A 25,182-nucleotide genomic window follows, 5' to 3' on the forward strand; every position below is an offset into this window, starting at 1 on the left:
CTTTGGCATCCAGGAAGAAAGGATATAAACAAAAAAGGGTGATTAGGTTTTAAAGGTATACAACCCTTGATCCAAATGCATATGACAAATTGACCCATTCACACTTAGATACATCATGAAGAACACGCTGAAGAAGGTAAAGTAACACGTGTCTATATGAGAGAGAATTTGTAACATTACCCCTTAAGCCAGCTCAGCATTATTAAGCAATATAAGTCAATTTTCCCAGACATCACAAACAGACATATTGTTTAAAAATTACAACAACAGATTTAAGTGGCTACTTTAGCTATTTCTGTCCTTAGACCTGTCTTGAGTCTTCTGTTCAGTAAAAGGACTTAAAGATAATAAAGTATAAATTCTCAACATTTGGGGATGTTTAAATTTCCCAGTGCTTTAAATCTAATGAGCAAGGCTAATAGGCAACAACCTGAATTTGTGCCTGAATTTCTCACAAGCCACTCAAGGACAACTTCATCCATTCATTCCTATTATTCTTGATTATCATAACATTTCTATGAGAAAGATAAGTATATGTTTACTACTTTATCATTTGGGAATATGGAAAAGCAGCATAATTTAAGTAAACTATATAGATAGTCACCCCACTGAAAAACAAGACATCAAAATAAAGATACTTAAAGGCATAGCATTATCCAATTAATTCAAACTCAAAGAGAGAAGAGCCCTATCTGAAGCATTGAAATGTCAGCAATAGACAAATATTTCCTAGATCTGGGTATCTTGTATTTGTATACTCAGTATTCTTAAAACAAGAAGCATTAACCTGGAGAAACTAATAAATTGCCATGGGTGTTGCCCATGGATGGTCCCAGAAGATTTAAATGTACAGAGAGACAAGGCAAAAATAGCCGCAAGTCCTAAACCCTTCTCCTCTGAGGTTGAACCTCATATATTTGTGTTGTGCATCTTAAAAGACTTCCAACCCCTTTTGCTCTTAATAATCCATACAACTAGAAATTAGCTGTTGTAGTCATTTTAAGTTAACTCACTAGCAAGTCTGGGGAAGGACTCTGTATGACCTCCATGCAGTTAAAATCCTTTATTCCCAACCACTCACTTCTTTGTTTCATGCTCTTTATTTTATGGGTTTGTGTGTGTGTTGGATTCACCCTCCAGGAATGGCTGTCCTCTCATTTCATCTTTTTTGTCCCTTTTCTCCAACTGGAGAAAGTCCTCCTGATCCTTCTAGCACTAGCCAGATGCCCCCTTTTCTGAGAAAACTCACCACTTCTGTTGGAAAGGTTTAGTCAACTTTTCCACAGTATATTCCTACCCCACTGCTTATGCTTATTGCAATCTGGCTTATACTGTTGTTGTTTCTATACTTGTGAAGATTCATATGCGTATGTAGTACAAATGCACTACATACCTACCTATTGTATACATAACATATGTATATTTGTATTCATGTGTAGACGTTCCTACAGATAGAGGCTGTGACTTTTAACCTTTAGGTCCTTAACTCCACTATGCTTTATTACAATATCTGGCATAAAGTAGGTGCTCAATAAGCTTTTATTTAATGAATAACTAAATGAATGTGTAAGTTAATTAATTAGTTAATGAACATGCCTAAAATTCTAAAGATAAAAAATGTTCAATAATATTCCTCTCTCTCGTTTGGAGTTCCTGGTAAATAGGAAAGACATAAATTAATAAATATAATGGAAGATAATGTGAATTTGTTATAAAAGATACATTAGCATCTAATTTGCTGTATAACTTTTCTGACTATAACTGTGTGTTTTCTGAAGAACAAAGGGACAAATTCCAAATGCCATAGAATCAGTCAGTCATTCAACAAGTGTTTATTGACCATAGGAACTGCAAGCAATTTTATAAACTGACTTTCTATTTACATTTTGTTGTCAATGCATAATGGAAACTGTACAAAGTCATCCTTGAATTCAGGATATTACTTATTGAAAGCAGTTTTCATTTTACAAGTCTTTATTTTTCATAATACAGAAACAAATCCATCAAATATCTTTTTTATATCGTAACTTTCAAAAAGTAAAAAATCTTCTTTTTGAGGTCAAAGTAATTTTGCTGTTTGCCTGTGACAAGAACCAGATCAAATGGGGAGTCAGAGCAGCCCTGATGGCCTAGTGGTTAAACTTTGGCACTTTCACTGTTTCAGCAGCCTGGGTTTGGTTCCAGTCACGGAACCACATCACTTGTCTGTCAGTAGCCATGCTGTGGTGGTGGCTCACATAGAAGAACTAAAAGGACTAGCAACTAGAATATACAACTATGCACTGGCGCTTTGGGGAGGGGGAAAAAAAGGAAGCTTGGCAACAGATGTTAGCTCAGGGTGAATCTTTCCCAGCAAATGGGAAGTGAGAAAATATTACTCAATGGTCTATTCTTTTATATTTAATACCTTAAAACATCTAATTCAAGCCACATAAAGAAGTACAAATCAAGAATCTCTGGAAAATCATGTCACTTCGGACATAAAATAGAAGATAAAAATAGGTGAAATCCTTGTTACAGATAATACAACATTTAGGCACTGTATCAAAATCTTATAAAAATGAAAGAACAATGTGGCAAGACGTCAATCCCTGGTTCCCTGCTCTTGACATCAGGCTATATCAAATTCTGATCTGTCATCTGTAATGTATCTAATTAGTGTCACTTTCATATTCTAGTTGCTCATTCCTCATAACATCACTCTGCATCGTTGGGACAACTATAAAAATAGCAATAGCAAAATGATAATGAAAATAGCTACCAATGACTGACTACTTACTATCTGCACAGCACTGTATTTAGAATTTTATGTACAATACCTTGTTTACTTGTCTCAACAGGCCTATGAGGTAGCTATTAATGTTATTCCAGTTTTAATGATGGCAGTACTGATACTTGAAGAAGCCAAGTGTCCTGGCAAAGATCATGTGACTAACATATGTTAGATCCAGGAAGTTAAACTTAAATCCATTTGACTCATAATCGCAGCATTGAGACTTCTATATTTGTAGGTAAAATTTACAAAACTGTTTCAGTGTGTTAACAGAGACCCTAATGGCTGCTTTGAACTTTATATCTAGCTAGTCCTATAGCATAGCACTACTTTGCCCTGTAAGTCAGAATCTTCATAACTAGAGATATCATACTCACTAGTCATAACTCAATATATTGAACCCACTTACTTTTAAAAGGCAGAACAATTCTCCACATAGGAAGAAAGATGGTACCCTTCCAATTTTATTGAGTCACGTAATTTGTCCTCACTTTCTCCACTGGCAACCAATCATCCACATACCTGCAAAGAATAAGATGATCTTCTTTTGTTTTCATCATTCCAGTGTATTAATAAAAGAGTAAGTGAAGATTTAGGAAGACAGAAGGATAGGATTAAATGTGACTGCCATTTGGAATTGCAGATAAGTACACATTGTTCAGCAAACGCAGTATTTACATGTCTGCTCACATGCCAAGGTCAAACACACAAGTACATGAGGAACTTGCCAAATTGAACAACTTTTTAAAATGAGAGCCAGGCACTTGAGAATCTTCTAAGCTCCCTTGTGTATAAATATTTTTTGTGTTGATAGTAGAGACTATACATTAGAATAAAAAGAAAGCCATGTCCCATTCAGAAATTTGAAACTATTCTATTGTGATCTAATCTTCAGATAACTTCCACCACCAATAAAAAAGACTTTTTGCATGACATCTGTGTGTAAGCTAACTTCCCACACTGGTAGTGTGCTGTCTATTGCAAGTCATTTTGTGAATGTGAGCAACAATATAATGTTTGCTGAGAAAGAGGCCTTTTAACCAGAAAAGAACAAACTTTCCATTATTGTAAAATGTTGATAAACCATAAATGATAAAAGAGCATTCAGGAGATGGAAGGACCCATGGAGACTATCTTGTCCATATTTACTCTATAGAATCGGAATCTGAGATCTAGAGAGATTAGGGGGCCTGCCCAATGTTTCTCATCTAGGAAATGTCAGGGCTGGGATTAGACCAAGATCATAACTGTCCATGGCTATTCTAACATTCTTTCCCTCAATCACTGCCTATTCATGAGGAACTTGTATTCTATAATAAACCTAACTAGGTCTCTGAACAGCAGTGGACGCAGTTGACTCTTTCCTCTCTTTTGTAGCTCTCTTTCCCTTAGCTCTTGGCTTGTGTGATTTAACATTCTCCTTCTTTTCTTATGTCTCTGGCTATCTTTTCCATCTTATGGCCAATTTCTCCTCTCTAGCAAACTGTAGCTTGGAATTCACCAGGGATCAGTTCTGAGTATCTTCTCTCACTTTATACTTTATTGGAATCAATTCCACTGTAAACATGAGGATTGGGAATAAAATCATATTCTCAGCCTTTTCAAGCTACCCAGAGAGGGTCCATACAGAGTTGTTCTGGGTTCCCGTCATCACTGAAAGGGAAACTTTCACAATATTTGGAGCCCTCAATGTCCTGCAAATGAAGGAGGATGATGTCCTTGCAGCAGGAACCCCCTTAGGTGGCGCCAACTTTGACTTCCAAATGGAGCAGTACATCTACAAAAGGCAAAGTGATGGAATCTACATCATAAATGTAAAGAGAATCTGGGAGAAGCTTCTGCTGGTAGCTCATGCTATTGTTGCCGTTAAACACTCAGCTGATGTTGATGTCATATCCTCCAGGAATACTGGCCAGCGAGCCATGTTGAAGTTTGCTGCTGCCACTGGAGCCCCTCCTCTTGTTGGCTGCTTCACTCCTGGAATCTTCACTAATCAAAACCAGGCAGCCTTCTGGGAGCTGAGGCTTCCGATGGTCACTGATCCCAGGGCTGACCACCAGCCACCCACAGAGGCATCTTCCGTTAACCTGTTTATGCTTTCTCTGTGTAACACAGACTCTCCTCTGTAAGACATTGCCATCCCAAGCAACAACAAGGGCGCTCACTCAGGGAATCTGATGTGCTGGATGCTGGCCTGGGAAGTTCTGTGCATGCATGGCGTCATCTCCCAAGAATACCCAAGGGAGGTCATGCCTGACGTCTGCTTCTACAGAGATCCTGAGGAGATGGAAAAGGAAGAGCAGCCTGCTGCTGAAAAGTCTGTGACGGAGGAGGAATTTCAGGGTGAATGGACCACTCCAGCTCTCAGATTTACTGCTGGTCAACCCAAGGTCGCAGGCTGGTCTGAAGGTGTGCAGGTCCCTCTGTGTCTATCCAGCAGTTCCCTACTGAAGATTGGGGTGCTCAACCCCCCAGTGAACACTGCTCTGTAGCTCCCACTGCTCAGACCACTGAATGAAGAGGCACAACCACTGAATGATCTGAAGCTGTCCTTCCACAGACTCTTGAACAGGAAATGGAAATGAGGTTGATGGAAAATAAATGGTTTCTTTAAAGAAAATCATCCTCAAATCAGAAGAGAGTAGGGAATAATTTCTACTTTTTATCATTTTCTGAACACCTAACTTTCTCTGATGGAAAATCAAAGCTATATCTTGGTATAAAGATGGAGTGAGAATATCTAGGCTTTTTTGAAGGACAGCAGAGTATAGTAGATGGGAGGATGGACTCTGGATCCAGACCACCATGCTTCTAACCCTATCTCTGCACTTCCTACCTGGTGATTTTCAAGCTTCATTTTCCACCTTTAAAATGAGGATAACAGTAATTACTTCATAAGTGTTTTTGAGTGTTAAATGAGATAATATGTGTAAAGTACTTCAAATAGTGGTTGGAAAAAGGTGTGCGCTCTGTTTGCTATAATCGTTGTCATCATCATCATCATCATCCATATGCAAAGACTCACATATTTTTATATCCACCCCACACTCTCCTCTGAGCTTCACACTTTCATATGCAGTGGTCTACTTGAGGGATCTACTTTTGTGTTTCATAGATATCTCAAACTTGGCATGTCCTAAACTCTAGCTATATCTATTCAGGTCCGAACAACTTCCTCAAACCTGCACTTACTAGTCTTTTCTATTTCTGTAAATGTCACCTCCAGCCAAAGCCATGTGCAAGCCAGAACACTGGTACTCATTTTAAAACTTTCTTGTTCTCATCTCTCACATACAACCATGCGTATCTTGAATCCATTTATTTTCTCTATCTCTGCTGCCACACTATAGTCCAAGACAACAGTGTCTCTAACCTATACTAAGGCAATATTCTGAACTCTTGCCATCCTCCGCTAAATAGACAGAACTGTCATTTTTAAAACTATGAACAACTTGCTTCAAAACTCTTAGGTGGCATTCTTTCACTTTTCAGTCAAAGATCAAATCCTTTCCGATGGTCTATGTGATCTTGGATGTTCTAGTAGATGCTTCTTCTAATTCATCTTGTCATTCATGATATTTCAGTCTCTGGCCTCTGAGAGTTCTTCAAATATGAGAAGATTTGTCTTACCAAAGGGGCTTTTAGACTTGTTGTTTCCTCTGCTGTTCTCTCACACCCACCACCTAACACACATCACCCTTGCCCTCCACAGATACTGCTGTTAATTGGTTGCTACTAATTCTTTATATCTCAGCTCATACATCATTTCCTTAGAGTAGCCTTCCCTGATAAGCCCTTCATCAATCTAAATTATCCCTATCTTTCTTTTCCTTCTGTCACAATTATTAATTACATATTACCTGCATGTTGATTTAATGTCAGTCACTTCTAGAATATAATATCAATGAAAGGAGGAACCACTATATACCAATAATCAGTGTCATTCCTGGCACATAGTATGGACTCAGTTAATATCTTTTGAATAAACTAGAGTAATTAGTGAGCAATAGAATACTTTTTAAAATTGATTGATTAGAAAGAGAAATGCCATCCAAAGCCACGTAACAAGATAAAGGCTACTGATAAAATTGAGAAAATTTATTTTGGCCAACCAAAAGGACATATTCCTAAGTTTAAGTTGTGGATAAATAACTTTTCAAAAGTCACATCAACTCCAGGAAGAGTGCAATACAAACTCATTAACACAAAAATAGGGAAAGACAACAAATGTGAAATAATCACATATTTTCCTGCTATTGATATTTAAATTGTTGATTTCCTTTAATAAAGGAGTCTTTTTGCAGAATAAATATTATATTATTTAAACCTCTTTACAAATAAAATAGCTATCAACTAGTGAAGCTTTACTCAAATATAGATTCTTCTCCCAGGTTATATTTACATAAATTTTTGCACCAAAAAATTTCAAAACTAAAAAATTGAGACATTTCAGAGAATATAATCATTTTATTGTTGAATGTGTGAAAAAGGTCCTCTTTGACTTTTTTTTGGAAAAATTAAAGTACGTTAATCAAAGCATAATACCTTTCATGACTGCTCCCATTAATCAAATTCCTCCCAGGAGGTGGTCCTATCTGAGGCAAGGTTAGAGTGGTTGTTCTTTTGCACATTAATTTCCAAGGGAAATTAGTAAATACATATCCCTATACTCAGAATTCACTCACAGAATATGTATGGCATATTAATAATGTATATTTTATGTTAATATTTTATTATCTGAATCTTTAATGTGGTCTTCACATAGTTAATTATCTACTGCAAACCTGGTCTCATTGTGAAATATAATCTAAATAATATAGAGAGTGTTAGGAACTTGTAAACCATCTTCTAACACGTGATCATATTTCCCCCTTAAGAACTCATTCTTGTTTATACTCCAACCTTGATGTCATAATGCATCTGATATTGAAACAGTGAGTATTCATGTCTTCCTCACTCCTCAGATAATTAGCATCTACTCAATCTGGTACTATGCTCTACACAAAGATCAATTTAATAAATTATATTAAATTTCAGAACAATTAATAATATGAAAGTGGAAAAGAATGAAATTATGCCAAGGCAAACTTTTTTGAAGAAAATAGCAATAAATCTTCAGTCCAGCTGGGTAAAATAAGATAATTTACTCATAGAGCCCCTTGTACTCAGAAAGAAGAATTAACCAACATTTAATTAATATTTTCTACATATTTTAAATTGTCCTCAGCAGATATGGATTTTCTCCTTCCTTCTTACAGGGTTGCATACAATAGGTCACTTTATGACCTTAGGAGTATGTCTAAAAAATCTCTGTGGACAGATCATAGAGAGAATATGGAAAAATATTTGTGTCTATGCTTATCTCTATTATAAACTCTTTGAGAGAAGTCTCTAAGTTTGATACTTTCATTCATTCACATAGTCATTAATCACTAGTAATACTAGAAACGGTGGTAATGTTGAAGAATAAAATCTGCATAAGACGAAGTTGGTTTGATGAACATCTTTTTAAAAAGGTTACAGATGTAGGACATTCTCTGGTATAGGTTTTCATTTCTATATATGCAAAGAGCAGAGTGAGTGAGTCTAATGGAACATTACAAAGAAAACATTGGAATTGGATCTTGAAGACAGAGTAGGTCTTTACCAGGGCTGGGAAAAAGAGAATGCAAAGCAGAAAAGGACAGTGGTTTGACAGTGCTGATTTGTTTGTAGACAGTGAGTTTGTAAAATGCCTAAAGCCATAATACACTTTCGCACCATCATGGTGAACAAATGGGGGTAATCTACCCCTCTGCCCTACGCTCCAATATGCGCTTTGTAGCATAGCCTTAGTAACATGAGTTAGATGTGTACTGTCTAATAGGGTAGACATTAGCCACATGTGGCTATTATATAAAATGAACAATTCTGTTTTTCTTTATACTGGCCACATTCCAAGTGCTCAATAGCCAGGCACATGTGGATCTTATAGAATATTTCTATCCACAGAGAAAGTTCTACTGGACAGCATTGCATTGGAGCATCCTCATTTCTGTTGCCTGAAGGCATTTTAGAATTCCATGTGGAATTCAGAATGCATTCCTGGATAATGTGTAAATGAGGAGTTAATTTTGGTTAAAATATATCATTAGTAGTCTTGTTTTAAGATACATGAGAAGGCTTTCTGACTGTTTTAGGAAGACAGACTTTATTTAAAATATTCCTGTATGGAAAATGCATTCCAAGTAAAACAATCAATGTATACATAAAATTCTGTAACACAGTTTATTTATAAATTGGAGATGTCTAGTAAAGAAATATGTAGTTCTAGTTTTTGCTTCCTTATCATTTAGTTATGGAGGCTATTATGAATTCCTTTCAAATATTCCCTAAACATATTTTCCCTCAACATTCTGATGTGCCTGTTTATTTCACCAATGTCTACATTGTGTATTTGTTTCTGAAAAAAAAAGTTGCTGTATTTATGATACTTTAAAATTATTCATCTTAAACTAAGATCTCAAATTGAGATTAAAACTCAGATTTCAATTTCCAATAGGTTATAAATGAACCATATTACTTTTCTTACCATTCTGAGAGCGATATGGTGATCCGCTTAACATATCAAACTGCCGCTTTATTTTGACAGGATTTCATGTCATAATATTCTTACACTGAAAGTACAGATTTATTGGCCTAAGATACTTGCTTTTCTTTTGGAAACATGGATAAATATTCTTTACATTGAATGCTCAGGTTTTTGCTTTTAGTATTAGAGTTTTGTAGCTACGCAGAAACACACACATGCACATGCACGCAGCACACACGCGTTATCACCTTTTCTTAGGAGCACTAGCATAAATTTACACAACATGGCCTTAGTGCTAATTTTCTTATTCTTTCTATACTACTTTTTTATATTTTAGATATTTACATTTATATATTTTTATATATATTTTATATTTGTAAATATTTTTTTATTCAAGGAAAGTTGTCGTGCTGGACAGACATGTGGGTGGGTCTCTATTCTTGTTTTATGTACTTAATACATTTATATGAGTCTTATCAGTCAAAAGTCAGTTGAGATGCTTATTAAGTGGCCTTAAGGCATCCCTGCATGCTGTATTCCTAATTTTAACAAATGTCTGAGTGCATAAGTGCATTTTCCAATTTTTTACTTTCATATATTTATTCAGTGAATATTTAGTGAATAAACAACTTTGTCCTCTGCTGGATTTGAGGAAACCACGGAGAACAAGATACATAAATCTCTGCTCTCATAGAGCATATGACTCAAAATCATTAGCAGAAAACTATGCAATTTTTTTCATATTTTTCATGTTCAGTAAAACAGCATATTAAAAGAAAAACAAGTTTAAAAATGAATGAAAGGAAAAATTCCATTTCTAACGACAAAAAAATGGTGTGTCAGTGTGTGTGCGCACAAAGTATACACCCCAGCACAGCAGAGGTGCACACACATGCACCGTATACATACATATCTTAAAAATTCCAGTTAAATGCATACAAAGATGTCAACAAAATACTTTTATTTTCTGTAGTCTTTTATTTTGCTGTCATGATAATATGTTACTATTGTAGCTACAAAAGAGAAAGGTATCCTGTGCCCTCCCAAAATGTTTAATCTAACCTGATGCTAATTTTTGTGCTTATGCAGTAAACTGAAGAAACAACAGCCTTTCTTGTCTAACATAAGAATTAAAACATATACTTAAAAATATTTACATATGAAAGTATTGCAAATATAGTTACATAAATGGTAAAAATGTCTCTAAGAGGATAAACACAATTTCTTAACATTTGTTTATATTCACATTTTATTAGCTTTTATTCATCACATCTGTGACAAAGCAGTAGCAATTTAGGACTAACTAGTTTCCATTGCAATCTGTAAGCATTCTGCTCTCAGTATTAAAATGGGAAGAAGATAATTTTTTTCTTTTATCACAGAAATCGCACACTCATAGAACGTTAACATTTGGTGGACCTTTTAGCTCAGAGAGGATCAGTGACTTGTCTGAGATCACACAGGAATTAGTGGCAGAACCAGGATTATCTACTGAGTTCTTTGTCTTTGTGGTTTTCTTTTACTCTATCACTTAAAGAAGACGAACTAAATTGAGTTAATATTGTGTATGAGAATAGCTTAAAATAAATGCAGGTTTGTTTCTGCAGATATCCTAGAATGAATTTTGGTTATTTTTATGGAATTTGCCTATAGCTGGGACTGAAACCAGATTTTTATTTTACAGATGAGATTATATACTATCCAGATTAAAATATGTCCTAGAAATCTTGGCACAGTCAGCTAATCCCGAGGCCATCTGTTTTCTGGATTGCTTTGGAACTTTTGTTGGAATGAGTTTTCTCAACACTTTGCATTTCGATGGCTCCTCTTCAAGTGATTGAATTATTCAGTGTTGGACAAAATTATTCTCAGCACCAGGTTTCAAATTTTCAGTAGTTGATTTAGAAAAAATATTCAGTTAGAGATGATCATGCTTTCGAGGTGATTCTCACTATCAAACAGTATTTAAGAAATGCTCATTTGAGTGTCATCCATCCAGCTCCAGAGAAAAGCTAGACTAATATAGGTAGAGAGAGAAGTTGGCAGAATCTTGGCATTTGAAGGAAATTTAGAGACTGTCTAGAAAGTCTTCAATATCTCTTCCAGATGGTTATCTGAAACAAAAGAGCCAGTTCCATCTGGGGAGGGCTCCAATGATCAGAAATTTCTTCCTTATATTACATCTTCTTCCCACCTCTCTGGAGCACAGTGTTACATCTTTTCCTCTAAGTGCTGGTGTTTGATAAAGGTAAAAAAAGAAAAGGACATTTACATAATGACTGGACACCTTTGGAGCTCTTCTAAACTGAAGGGAAGTCATCGTTCTCAAGGTTATCGGATGCTGAGGAGAATCTCCATCTTTCCACTCACATCAGAAAGCCTTATGCTTTGTACTTTCCCCATTTTACACACATGTCAGAGCCTGGGTTGTAAGCTGCCGTGAAGCTCTCCCAGAGAAATCCTAGCTCCCTGTTACTCTCTCTGTCATATATTTATGGAGAAAAATCTCTCCATTTATTATCTTTTCTTAACACTTTTGACCATGCGATAATATGTCCTGTAAGAGGCAACACAGGGTAGTCTATTTCACAGTTATCCCACCTGGAGTTAGAAAAGGGCTCTGCTCATTGTTACCACTCAGAAACCCAGGATGAGGGAGACCTCATCTCAACATATATCCATGATTATTGCAAGCAACGAGAAGGGAGGTGATGAGTCACACACTACCTCTTAAATCCTCCATTTGTACTTCACTGAATGCAGGTCATCTGGATACACCTCACTTAACAGAAGGGGTGAACAGTCCTGTCCTATCACACGTCCATCAGGCAGCCAGCAGAATATGTGAACAGCACCAATGATTAGGAAAGTGGGCATAAGAATGCAGTAGTGGCAGCTAGGATGAGAGGCTTGTGGCCTAAATTGCAGCTTTGTACAATAGAAAAGACAATCATTTTGGTAAGGATGTGGACAAGAGACCTGGTTATATAAAGTTGTAAAGGGACTTGGCAGGAAGCAGAGGATGTTTCAGAGAGAGAAGAACTAGGTTGATTCAGGAGAGAGGAACAGGTGAACATCAAAACGTGTAATGAAAAGCACATATGCTCACATATGTGGAAGAGCAAGTAAAGTTATCTTGGGTAGCATTCTCCAGCCCAAGATTTGTATTAGGACAGAATATAGGGCTTGGGCTGAAGAATAATTGTTCAAAAACTCTCATTAAATATTTGAGTCACCTTGAAAATAAGGTCTCTCAATCTCTTTGGACCTCGTGTTCCTCATCTTTAAAAATAAAGGGCTTGGGGCAGTTAAATTCTAATATTCCTGTCTAGCTCTAATCTTTCAAGATTCTCTATCTTAAGTATATTCTTTATTCTAAGTAACGTTTAGTAAAATTTGGGGCTCAGGTGAAAAGTATTTAGAAGACCTGGTGACATAGAATTCAAATATTTTATATATAATGTATATTGTTATGAAGTATTTTTATAAATATATAGTATACATAAATTAAAAATGTTTACATGTATAAAATAGGTGACTATACATATATATGTCTTATTATGAATTCTATAATCTTAAATTCATTTTGAGAAGACCCATATGAGAAAAGGAAAGCCAGCTCTCCTTACATCACAAAATGAAGTATTTTTAGTGTGTGGCTTCTTCAAAATGACCAACCAAAAATACCAGATGATTTTAAATTGGACTAGATACTTAAACTACAGCAACAAATTAATTTCAAATTTGCCAGTTTCATGGGCCTATATTGACTTCCTGTCATCACTGATCTAATGGTATTCAAACCAGTACTCTGAAGATGGAAATCTCCATGTGACTATTTCTGGTCTCCTCAAATGTTTTACTCCGTTATTATCTAGGACATATGCATAATAAAAATTTCAGAACGATGAGTAAACATTCTGGTTAGAAAGTGTCATTAAAGATTAAATGTTGCAAGAGTCATCCGACAATTTAAATGTCATCTCTGTGTATTAGTGAGATAGGGAGATACTTGTTAGTAAAACAGTAAAATAAAACTTTTTGTCCTAAGTCTCTCCACTGACTACTACCTGAAATTTCATCATTAAAATAATCCCTTTGGCTTAATGTATAGCCTCTACAATCATCTCCTTATAAAGGTAAATGGTTGTAGCAAAAGTAAATGATCCTCATCAGCATAAAGCCCCAAGACACTTGGAGAGAGAGATAAAAGAAAAGAATGGAGCCCCAAAAGGTCTTTGTCTTCTCAGAGTGTTACTTAGATCAGATGAGGAGTCACTTTTACAACTTGAATTGTTTAATTAACGCTATTTTATGAGTGCTTCCTCTGGCAAGTGCTGTGATTCTCAAAGAAAACTATGAAATAGAAGTCATCATTAACCACATTCTATAAAGAAAGAAACTGAGTTGTGTTGAAGTTGAGTGGCCTGCCCAAATGTATACAGCTAGAATATGGTGACTTGGGATTCTGGCTGACTCAAATCTGGGTTCTGACCAGTATTACAAGAAAAAGGGAAAAGGGACCCTGGCTTTTGCTCTAGGTAAATTGGGAGATGCTGTGGATTTTATTGATAATCAATCTGGCTTGTGGAGCTCAGAAGCCATACATTGAAGGAGATGGTAGAAGGAAACTCCTAGAAGGATTCTTGGAAGCTAAGGGCACCAGCAATTCCTCCAACATTTCCAAGGGTCCTTTCCGGTTCTCCGAGTCTGTCTGGGAACTTTTACAAAACTAGACAGAAGCTTTTCCTTAAAACAACAGCTTTAGCCCAAACCCCTTTCCCATTGATTCAGCCCTGCCCCAGGGTGGGTCATTTTGGAGCAAAGACCCAAACTGAGTCACCTGCCATAAGTCCTGGTCCTGACCCCACTCCACTGTCCACGATGGCCAAGAGAAATGGGAGCCTTTTCACCAGAGGGAAGCTCTCTCTGAGTAATGCCATCTTATTTCTCCAAAGCAACTGTAGATTGTGTGACAACTCTCTATAAAAGTCTCAGAATGTTCTGTAACCGTTCACATGACAGCGCGCTGCTTTCTGCGACACCAGAAATTTCTATACTGTCTTAAGTGAGAGATGAGTTCTCTTTCCAAAGCCCAGAAGGACCTCCATTGCAACTTTCTGTTGATAGGATTATTGTCTTTAGAAAAGAGGCCCAATTAAGAGAACTAATGTGAGCAAACAGCAGAGCACTAACAATCTGTGGAGTATCCTTTCAATAATGTGCAGCCTAATCCTTTCTCATTTGGGGCATTTAAAAGTCATGTGTGTACTTTGTTCCCTGCCTCCTGCCAATACACTTATTTTTTTCCCTTGACATGACTGGTGATTGGGTAAATCCAGCAAATGTTAAAGAGCCAAACTCCGGAGGAAAACAAAACAGTTACAGAATTTAAACAATGCGTTATATTTAACTTCAAGCACAGTAAAGCATTAACTGTCATGTTAATAATAATTGAATAACAAGCTTGCATTGGCTGGAGTACCAAAAAGTGCTTTTATTTATTGACAACAGATGTTTTAATATCCCTACTCGACTGTTCTAGGAACTACCTTAGGTTCTGATGTGTTTTTCCTACAAATATGATTATATCCCAGTCAGGAACAAAGCAAGATGACAACTGACTAGCAATCTTTTGGAAATATTTTACCATGCAATGCACAAACAGCCAAAAGCAAAAAAAGAAAAGGAATCCTGCTAATGTTTACTATAAAAACGAATATATATTGCTGCCATTAATTTCAGATTTATGTGGCAAAAATGTTCACATTTTTAAAAGCTTTTAAAGTATTGCCCAAGTAAGACACTTGCGCCACAAACAGATTAGAAAACATATCCCACCTCTAGGGCCACCAACCAGAGTTAAATCCAGGCTAAGCTACTTTCTATAGTGTGCAAGTATTTTTAACCTTTGAACGTTTTCTCTTATAATCACACTCTATCCTCTTAGAAAGGATGGAATGTTACATTGTACTCCAAAGTAGAATCCCGTTGAAAAAGATGTGTGTGAACTTCCCACAAAATCATGATTGCCACTGCCACCAGTGTTATTGGAGTTCCTTCTCTGAGGGAGCTATCTGTTCTTCTCTCTGTTTCATTTATTTCAGCTACAAGTATTTTCAAGTATTTATGGAGTAGCCTTTGTGATACAAAAATACCAGAAGTTGGCTCCTGGCTTTTTTCCCTAGTGTTGTTATCAAGTGACTGAAGGCATGGCCCTTGTTCTCTTTTAACTATCAGGATTTTCTTACTTATTTGAGGATATAAAGGAAATGCTAGTTTTCCAGCACAATCTTAAAGAGGAAATTAAATGACACTAGATTCTCTACTTCTTTCTGCCCCCCCAAAACAGTGATTCTCCATATTTTTCCCTTTTGTACACACACAAAAATGACTAGATCTCTCTCTTGCCCTCTCTCTTTCTCTCTCTCTCTCTTTTATTTTATTTTATTTTTTTGTAGGGGAAGGAAGATCCTGGTAGAATCAACTTATTTTTGTTTAGGTCTTTGCCAACTGGAAAAGAAAGATCAGCAGTGTTTTTTTAGACAATAGCACCACTTGAAATTTTTAAGGGATATAGTTGAAATTGAAGTTATCGGCACCATAAAGCAATAGGATTTTTCCAAAGCCTTCAGCAAATATACAGACATCACTGATGCTCTAAAGACCCTTTACCAGTGGCAATAAATATGAGTTTTGCTGAGCTGAATTAATGTAAGTGTGATATCCAGCAACCATCCATATCAATAAAAGGGTAGTATGATAAATTGCAACCTAATTTGCAAGCCATAGGCTTACTTAATCCCACGTAAACTTACTAGTTTACCAAAAGTTAGCCTTCTTAATTGTTGACAAAGTTACGTGTACATTATTTATACAACATAGGTACCTGGAGTTTTGTTGAGTTTTCTTTGGTTTTTTTGTTTGTTTGTTTTTTAGGAAAGGAAATATTCTTACTAATCCTAGGTTAAAAGAACCACCACCCTGTTTAGAAATATTGGAACTTAAAACCAGGGAGAGAAAGCAGAGGGTGAAAATAAGTCAAATTTGTCCCTCCTCTTTGTTCTTTAAATCATGACTTAATTCCTCTGGGGGATTTTTGTTGTTTTTGCTTCAGAGACAACAGAAATTCAGGAAACCTTCTAATGTTGAATCTCCAATAACTGGAATAATCCCATACCTACAGGTAGTCCCCACCATCAGTTTAGCTAAGAGTACCTTTTAGTGCCTGGATTGCTCAGGGAGTGACGCAGGCCCCAGTGCTAGCTCTGCCGCTAACCAGCTGCCTTATCTTAAGCAAGTCCCTTCTCATCCTACCCATCTTAACCCAGCACCCCCAACAACCGCACTTCAATTCAGCTCTTCTCTTTTTCTCTCTTCCGCTGCTGCCCACTATACCTGGAGAAAGTTTCCTAACAATGAGGCTCATCCATTTCTGATTTCCCTACCCATTTGGGCTCTTACCAGAATTTATCAATCCAACCATATGTTCCAAGCCACCTCCTACATGAGCAATTCCTCAAGAGGCTATTCCAAACCTGGAGAGTTTCTTGAGTCCACTGAGCCACTTCTGACAGTCTTGCTTTCTGCAGATAACTTTGCCCTCCACCGGCAGCTTCTCTACCTCCACGTCCATACATCCACTGCCAGAGTTCCCTCCTTGATGTGTTTCAGAGCAAGCACTGAACTCCTCTAAATCTAAAATATGCTATCTCACCCCCATTTCTATGGTGAACCTAATTTTTGTTGGACATGAAGCTTATAAAATTTGTGGAAATTTATTTAAGAATATGAAGTAAAAAATAATAAAACCAAATGTGTCTTAATGGATTAAAGTTAAAACTCACACTTTGGCAAATGCACAAAGCATATGACCTTGTAATGGTATTGCTAGGGCACCTTCCCTGACCTTGGCAAGGATCTATGCACCTGACGGCCCTGAGCCTCAGCATCCTTGTCTTTCAGGTGCAGCCCTGTCAATCAGAGTTCACTCAGCCTAAGGCTCTAAGGCAGCCATTGTGGATAATGAATTAACTTCTCTCCTTTGTTTCTGAATTGGTACAAATTATGCCCCATCTTTGGGAGAATGGAGAAACTCTTCACTTCAAAATGTTTCTCTTTTAGGACTTACTTTTCTCACTTAACCCCTGTTAAGGATGGCTGGGTCTCCTTTTGTACCCTTTAGGATTTTGCCCGTTTTACACCCCTGATTCTAACTTATGTTTGCAGCCTTATCTCCTACCAACTCCCTCACCAGTGTGCACGCATGCACACACAGGCGCGCACACACACACACACCTGTGCCCCAGCACGGGTAAAGGCAGATCTATGTAATTATGTGTCATAGACCAACCTTTTTCACAGTCCTGCGAATCACTATTTAAGGGAGTGTTAATCTTCCATTTGTATTTGTAAGCTAGCATAACTAACAAGATGTTTTTTTGCAACCATCCTCTGCACTCAGGCTTACAAGACAGATGCTGGAGGGAAAAAGGCATGTTCAGTTTCTGGAGCTTGGCAGTCAGTCGGTGACAATCAGCTGTGCAGTCTCTGGCCATGCCAAAGGCATTTGGCCCTAAACAGAAAAGAAGATGGGAAGGAAGTGGAGGGAAGGAAGTGGAGGGGAGGACAGTGCTGTACATGCTGAAGAGCAATTCATCCCACAATTTCAGGTTACTAAATTCATCGCTGCATGTGCTTTCAGTGTCATATGACATTGGTAAAGAATATCAACTGAGAGTAATTTTAAGCCTAGATGGAAGGAGAAAAAGAAAATAAATACAAACAAAACAATTTAATGTATCTTAGCATATAGGAAGAAAATATGTAATTAACTTTGATTTTCAATGACAAGTGTCTTTAAATAATGAATATAATCAGTTCTAAATTTTTAGTTAAATAGATACTGTTTTTCTGAGTAGGATGAGTGTTTGTAGAAAGAAAATTTAAATCTGACAAAGATTTCTTATATTTATCTTAAATTTCTCTTATTCCTCATTAAAAAAGATCAATAATGGGAATTCCAACATGTCTTGCATTTAAAAATAAAAGGGTGCTGGGGCCGGCCCAGTGGTGCAGCGGTTAAGTTCACACGTTCTGCTTCAGAGGCCCGGGGTTCGCTGGTTTGGATCCTGGGTGTGGACCTAGCATCTCTTGTCAAATCACGCTGTGGCAGGCGTCCCACTTATAAAATAGAGGAAGATGGGCACGGATGTTAGTTCAGGGGCAGTCTTCCGCAGCGAAAAGAGGATTGGTGGCAGATGTTAGCTCAGGGCTAATCTTTCTCAAAAGATAAAACTAAGAAATTGGGACTGGCCCCGTGGCCGAGTGGTTAAGTTCGCACGCTCCGCTGCAGGCGGCCCAGTGTTTTGTTGGTTCGAATCCTGGGCGCGGACATGGCACTGCTCATCAAACCACGCTGAGGCAGCGTCCCACATACCACAACTAGAAGGACCCACAACGAAGAATATACAACTATGTACCGGGGGGCTTTGGGGAGAAAAAGGAAAACATAAAATCTTATTAAAAAAAAAATTAAAAAACTAAAAAATACAAGAGTATTGGCATTTATAATGAGAGTTAACACTATGAATCAGGGAAATCCTTGATTTCACGAGATAGGTAACTTTTGATGCACCCCCTCTGAATTGTCAGTCATCTAATCTCAATTTGCTATTTAGATTGTGTGGTCTTAACATTTAAGGTTTGTTCTGAGGGTACCTGTTTTGGTTCATTTTCTCACTTGACAAACCTTTACACCTTGGCACATGTTGTATGAGGCCCTTCTTAGTGCCAGGCCATTGTCAGTCCCAAGATAAATGAGGCAAGAGCCCTGTGATCAGGTAGCTCCTATCCAGTAGCACACGAGTAGAATTCAGAGTGATGAGTGCTCCGATGTGGGTTTACGCAGAGTAGAAGCCCTGAGCCAGCATGGAGAGAAGGATGCTGGGAGAGTGGGATCCAGGAAGAGGCTTCTTCAAGGAAATGCCATACATTTTGAAGAACAAGTAGACAGACGTTGGGAAAGAGTGTGACAGACAGAGGGCCGGGGGATGCTAAAGTCTAGGAAATTTAGATATAATAGAAAATGTAGCACTTCCACAAATATAAATTGGAGTAGCAGCCCCATTTATCACATTTTCTTCTGTGCTACAGCCTCACAAGCCACTGGGCCTGCTGGACCCCTCAGTGTCTCCAGAGAAAAAGTCTTTCTGAATGAAAAAGTCTTCGGCTCACCAGCACCTCCTTCAACTGTGCATCCTCCCAAAATCAGCTCATTACTTTCTTCCACAGAGAAGCCTCTGTTCACTCCCCAGATGGGATTAGACCCCTCACCCAGTTACAGGCCCTCATAACTCTGATTCCCCACTTTTGTAGTACAGACTACACTAATAATAATAATAGCTACACTATCATATGCCAGACTGTATTTATTTATTTAATCCTCACAACAACCGTTTGAGATATGGTATATAGGTATGGCGGGGACCTTGCCCAAATTCACAGTTACTAAGTAGTGGAGCTAGGATTTGAACTGAGATCTAGAATCTATACTCTTAGTCACTATACTATGCTGCCTCTCTGCTTGCAGTTGGATAAAGGAAAAATACATATGTGTGTGTACACGGGGTGGCCGTTATAGGAGAGAAAGAGATTTTTTTAAAATTTATTTCTCATCCACTAAATTACAATCTCCATGAAGGCAGGGAGCCATATTTCTTTTGTTAGATATTTATCTCCAGTGGCTATTTCAGTGCCTACAAAATAAGTGTCCAGAAGACACTTTAGGGAGAAGGAATGAATGAATGAATGAGTGAGAAAGGGTTAACAAGAAATGAAGATGAAGAAATGAGAGGTAGATGTGGCCAGTTATAATGGCCTTGGATGCTGTGCTATGGAATTTGGGCTTCATTCTGAAAGCCAGTCATTGAGGGAGGAAATTTAAAGAGCATGATCATATTTATATCCTAAATCGCTCTGAAATACAGGTTAGTGGGAGGCAAGACGGAAAGCTGCAGAAAAAATTAAAATTAGAGGACACCACTTGCGTAAAAGTAAGGAGATAAGTTAAAACTTTGGTTACCAGAATTTTAAGAACTATAGAATAAAGCACACCCAAAAGCATTTCCACATGTCAACCAATAAAATTAACACACAGCCAGTTTTGCAAAGTCTACAAGCAACTTTTGTAAATGAAAAGTATAAATGCTTTATTCTAATTCAAGATCAATCCATTCCTAAATGTAAACCAAATGTTCAACACTAATTAAAAATCAGTTCATCCATAGTGTTTCCCATAGTCAGATGTAGCTGTTTGAATTCTTTACTCAGTGTCAGAAATAAGCTTCCAAAAATATTCATCACTGTAGCAACTTTATTACCCATAAAGATAATGTCAACTTTCATGATTACATTTTTTCTGAAGAGGTTCTCTGATTCATTGATAAACTAACTGAATTTAGGCTAGGCAAAACCGGGAAGTAACTATCGAATCTACTGACATGGCTTTTTACAAATGTTTTAAAAAAGCTAAAGCATAAACAAAGTGTAAGATAGTCTAAACTGATTTACTTGTATTAATCCTGATGTCCATGATAGTGGAGAGATAAGATATTTAGCAAGTTATCATATCTTTATTCTTACCAGAAACTAAGCTAACTCAATTCTAAATCATATAGAACTATGTTAAGCCAAAGCAATAAGTTAGAATGCACTCAATTTTTTATCAATTCTATGGGGAAAGGTGGTCAAAAGATACAAACTTGCATTTATAAAATAAATAAGTCTTGGGGTTGTAATGTACAGAATGGGGACGAGAGTTAATAATGCTGTATTGTACATTTCAAAATTGCAAAGAGAGTAGATCTGAAAAGTTCTCATCAGAAGAAAAAAAATTGTAACTATGTGTGGTGAGGGATGTTAACTTGACTTATTGTGGTGATTATTTTGCAATATATACATATATTGAATAATTATGTTGTACACCTGAAACCAATATATTTTTATGTCATAATATATGATATGTCAATTATAGCTCAATTAAAAAATAAAATTTAAATTTAAAAATTTTCTCAATTCTATACATAAGTATTTTATAGTTCAGATTTTGTTTAAACTAAGGAATTCCACATTTTTTTAAAAAAATGGAGCTTCATACGCATAGTAAACTTTACATTTTCCTAAACTAGCTTTTATAATATTGAACAATTCTTTCCTTCAACTCCATTTGATGCTAAATGGTTACTATTTGTGCATCTAAGAGGATGGGGCCTGTTTTGTTTGTTTATTTTTAGTGGGCTTTGAAATATCATTTGAGGGAAAAGCCCATCTGATGTCAGTGCTTTCTTTGATGAAGTTCCACTGAGTCAGCCTGAGATAAATGGAATTTTCTTCTTCAATCCAAGGCTTAATTATGGTAATTAGTCTGTGCAATTTGTAAAGTTTGGCAGCCAATTCAGGTCCTAATATGCATAAGCCTCTTTCTGCTACAAATTGAGTAGGTTTTAATCAGTTTTTAAGACAGTGTCGTACTATGCCTGCGTGCCGTACTCTTAGATTTTGAGATTGACTGTTATTTCAAACTCTGCTACATCATTAGCAGTTTTGATATTTTTAATATTCATGAAGCTTTCATCTTAGCATTAATCCCTCAGCATCTGTGATTATGACGGGCACTTTGGGGATCTGTCTATTGTGTGTCTGTGGAGAATGAAAGGCCCAGCAGCTCCTGGCAGTAAATTAACCCTCACAATGCCACTTGGTGCCAAATGCCTTTTGAAATGTTGCCTTCTGCTCCATGCCTTTCTGTTCGGATTTCACACTCCTCTTTGATTCCCTCAACAGACCCATGCTTCATTTTATTCTGACAGCCATCTGTGACACTATGGGGTTTTTTCCTCCCTCTTTTTCACTCAAAAGCTATATCTTTCAGCAGTGTTTTTTTTCTAAAATGGGCACATTAATCAAATGAGGAAAAAGAGCCCAGGGTACTAATTCCTATTTCATTATGTTGGTGTTTATGCACATTGGGGTCACTTGTAGAAACATATACAATTAAGTTCTTGACAGCACTTCTTTAGAGTAAATTTTTAAATCACCAAGAATTTCTTCATTTACTGCTATTTTTCCAACGTGTCAGATTCTCTAAAATATATTACTCTCTTAAAAATTAGTTTCGTTCATTAGATTTTCATATTCTAAACAGATAAATTGGAACTCTTGAAAATAGAATGAATAGAATGTCTGTAATTTTGTTGAGTAAGCATCTTTTACCAGCCAATATTTGTCTTTAAATATATAGATATACAGGTGGATAGGTAACTAAATTCACAACACGGAAAATTGAGGTAAAAATTAATACTTCCATTCCAACGCTTAGTAATAATTTATTTTTCTAACTCCAAAATATTCTTTACCCTTGCAGATAAGAGAGGGCTTCTAATAGCCACATAATCTCGTATACAGTAAGACAAGTGTATTTTACTTCACAATTTTTCAAAAAGAATCTTATTTCTGAAAAAAAATCAAAGATATAATGTCTTAAATTATAAGTGAGATCAGAACTAAAATAAAATAGAGTCATCATGTTTAAATATAATCTTGAAGGATAAGCATCACGTAGTAAAGATTAAAAAAGAGTAATTCAGAGAGAATCACAGGCAGCAGAAGCCAGTAATCCTTTATAGAAAACCAAGAAGGGTAAGGGTGAGGACCGAGTCTCTGATAAGTTGGGGAGTGCACTCAAGAAGCCAAGTTCAATTTATGTGAAATAAATAGTTTTAGTAATCAAAGCCATTCCTACTTCCTGAAATCTCTTAGATTTCTTTTGAATGTCAGATAAGATGGCTCTGTAACATTGTCCTTTAGTCAATGTGAGGAAGTCATTCTCTGTAGCCTTCTCAAGTGGGGGAGGTGTGGAAAGGGACCCCTTGAGTGACAGGAGTGGAGGGTGGCAAGGGAAAGTTTGGAGTAGGAGGGTCCGGCCCATCCTATATACCCTAGCCCCATGACCTTGTAGGGAGGAGAAGGTTATTAGAAAAGGAAACTGATCTGTGCTGGAAGAATGTTCCATTTGAAACGATACACTTGCCAGCAAAGCTCTAAGACTTCTGGCTCCAAAATGTGAGCAGTTAATAAAGATCAATAGTGGTAGGCCTAAAAATTTCAGGAAGAGTTAAATGTATATCTGAATTTAGAAAAGTATAAAATGTAGTGGACACAACTTTGTATTTTTACTGTCATGGAGACCTAAGTTTATTATTCTGATAGACTGAAAGGAGAATCTAAGCTTCTGTTTTGGTCCAGTCCCTGCCTAGAGATGCTAGGAGTGGCTAGTGTAACAATAGGGAAATGCACAATTTTGTAGAAAAACTAGAATCTTATAGAACTAATTATTTTTGAAAAAAATTGAAACTCTATAAAATATCTGATTCAAACTTTTCCAAAGTCTCCCCAATAACATAATAAAACTAATAGTAATATATTATTATATTTGTAATAAATATTATTTATTGTAATATTCTCCCCTATAATAATATAATAAAACCTATATTTTCTCCAAGAATATAGATTATTTTGCCCTAATTTTGTGAAGCCCAAAGGTACTTGAATATGTATAAACTGGATAAGTAATAAGTGATGCTACAAATGAATATATTTACAGAATTTGAGGTTTATATTTACTAATGACAAGATTTTAAATTATATTCATGGAGAACAAACTAATTTTAAATGAACCCTAAAACAGATATTCTAGCATTCTGAATAGGGAGGAAGAAAATACCGGTTAAGATAATAGTCTTCAAAAATGCTTAAGCGTACAAATTATTTTAAATAAATAATTGAAGGAAATCACTAATGTGGATGGTTTTGTTGCTAAAACGTTACACATAACTATTTCTTAATATTATTTAGAAAGTTTAGCAAAATGGATAACTTTCCTCTTAGGTCATGACCTTAACCAGAGATCAAGCATCCTTAGCTTGATCATAAGACATAAGGAGTGATATAAACATTCATATTAAGACAACAGATAAGTGTGCTTTGCCAAAATGTGTCATTTGAACACACCCTTGAACTTCAGGAACTTCCCTGACAGCCCCATAGCCTGGAAGACTTTTGGCAGCTGTAGGTCCCTTGGGCTTGAATATCTGGCTCACTTCCATTTTTTCACTGTTTAGATGTAAACCAGAATGACCCCAACCCCAGGGTAGCCAGTGTGTTAGCCTCGCCTTCAAGGGGTTGAGCATGAAGGTGGAGGAAGGGAAAAGAAGATAACCAGAGCATTGCCAGACTTCCCTTTGTTTATTATTGTATAAAATGGTGATTCTCATTTTTTAAATGGAGTGATGCAATTCATACAATGTGCATTTAGCATTGTAACATTTCATCCGTGGTTTCGAGGAGCAGATAGGAGAGGAATAACATTCATATGGCAATAATGTTCATAAAGTAGTGATTATCTTCATTAATCATAATGGCTGAAAATGATTCTTGTCGCATGATTTGATATGAACAATATGTCTAGAAGAATATCTGCAGTCACCTAGAAGGAAGTCATAAATACAATTGCTATTGTGTTCCCTGTAGGATAATTTTAGGATAATTTTTTTTTAGGATAATTTTTTTTCTGAGTATTCTGGTAACAATTGTAATAATCAAGCATTTTAGGTAGTGTTAGCTTATGTTTGTGGGCAATATGGCCCAGGTAAACTCCAGAGAAGTTTTCCATCACTTGGAAAGTAAGAACAATAATATAGGTAAGGTTGGGAATTTGATCCAAGCATATTACCTGAATATGATTTATGTAATTCCATAACTGATTTAGAATTACTAAAAC

General features: G+C 36.6%; 1 protein-coding gene and 1 pseudogene across 4 annotated transcripts in view; both read left to right on the forward strand.

The window, feature by feature from the left end:
- Positions 1–25,182, forward strand: part of ROBO1 (roundabout guidance receptor 1) — a 1,064,923-nt gene that overhangs the window by 512,664 nt on the left and 527,077 nt on the right. The gene's annotated exons all lie outside the window — the stretch shown is intronic.
- Positions 4,339–5,312, forward strand: LOC106848004 (small ribosomal subunit protein uS2 pseudogene; annotated as a pseudogene).

Source organism: Equus asinus, chromosome 18 (genome assembly GCF_041296235.1).
Source record: "Equus asinus isolate D_3611 breed Donkey chromosome 18, EquAss-T2T_v2, whole genome shotgun sequence".
NCBI classification, from domain to species: domain Eukaryota; kingdom Metazoa; phylum Chordata; class Mammalia; order Perissodactyla; family Equidae; genus Equus; species Equus asinus.